A 1,539-nucleotide genomic window follows, 5' to 3' on the forward strand; every position below is an offset into this window, starting at 1 on the left:
ACAAATGCATTTAGGGACTGGCTACTGGGTTTGGACTGGTCTCTCTGCACTGGTCCAAGCCAGCAAGGCTTTGCGGGCTGGTGGTGGTTACCCCTGGTTTATCTTGAGAGACGAGACGGGTGGTGCCGCTCCCCTGGGGTCAAACCCACCAACTGGTTTTGTTCCCGCTGCTCGCCGGGCCTGGCAGAGCCCTGCCTGAGGCCGGGGGGTGCCTGGGGGGTCCCGGCACCCGTGGGCCGTGCCCGGAGGAGAGGCCACGGGGAGTTGTGGCGCAGGACGGGCGGCTTGGTTTGTGTGACGGCAGCGGGGGGCAGGTTGCAGGGCCCTCTCCTGCCCCTTTCTCAGATGAAGACGTTAAGGGGGAGCGGTACAAAACCCCCCGGATTCCCCAGCTGCCCGCTCCGGGCGTCAGGATGCGATTTGTTGGTAGGTGTGTTTGTTTTTTTCCCTTCCACTGATTGGAAAGTTTAAACCCAAGAAGAAAGCTGAATTTTTTTTTTTCTCATCTGGTTCTTTGGAATCGCTTCCAGCTTTCCCCCCTTTCTCTGCCTTGCGGCGCCGTTCCGACAGGAGGGATGGTGTCGGGGAGGAAATGCAGGGGCAGGGTCTCAGTTCAGCCTCTGCTCCGTTCATCACGGGCTCGGTACGGAGCTTTCCTGCTTTTACACTCTTCTTTACATCCTGTGCTTTTCCTTCCCCCAGGACTTGCGGCGTGGGGAGGACCCGAGCAGGCGCAGCTGGCGCGGGGGGACCAGCAGCCCCCCAGCCTGCACCTTGCAGAGGTGCCTTTGCATTTTCTCTGCTTCAGAGAGAATCGGGTGAAAGGACCCAGGACCTGAGGCTGACGGCTTTACACCGGGGCACAGCGGGCAGGCAGGGCCTGGCTCTGCTCAGGGCTGTGCCTACGGGCCGAGTGCTGTGTCCACTGAAATCTTTGGGGTCTGATTTACAGCAAAGCGGCACCTCTAACGCCGACCTCCTCCGCTGATGGATGTCGTTGTGCCCCAGCACGTATGTCTGAGTGTTTTAGTGTTACAGTCGGAGTTAGGGTGTCGTCCTCCGCTCCTGACAAGGTTCAAGCTTCAGGACTCAACGCTGGGGCTGTTTTAGCAGGGTTAGTGCCCTAGGCCCAGCGGGGGGGTTGCTCCTGTCCCTGGCTGGAGCAGTTCTCCCCCCACCAGCACTGCCTTCACTGCTTCCAGCCCTGGCTGTGGTTTGGGGGGGAACTGTGCCCCCAGCAGCCAGAGGCAAAGGCTGTTCCTGGGAAGTTATTTACAGCCTGGGAAGAGGGTGTTCGCGGGGGGGGCATTTCCCTAGGGGAAAAAAAAAAAATCCTCAACGCGCCCCTGTTTGAGTCGTAACTCTGCGCTTCCCACCTGCCTCCTCGTTCTGCACAAGTCAAAAAACAAAAACAAAACAAAACAAAAAAAACCCACCAAAAAAAAAACCCACCAACCTTTTGCTGCCCTGAGAGTTGCGTTTCTTATCTGTGAAGCAGAAATAGGAGCGACAGGAGCGTTCGGGCGGGCGTGGGGCTGG

Source organism: Athene cunicularia (genome assembly GCF_003259725.1).
Source record: "Athene cunicularia isolate RWA chromosome 20 unlocalized genomic scaffold, athCun1 chr20_part1, whole genome shotgun sequence".
NCBI lineage: Eukaryota > Metazoa > Chordata > Aves > Strigiformes > Strigidae > Athene > Athene cunicularia.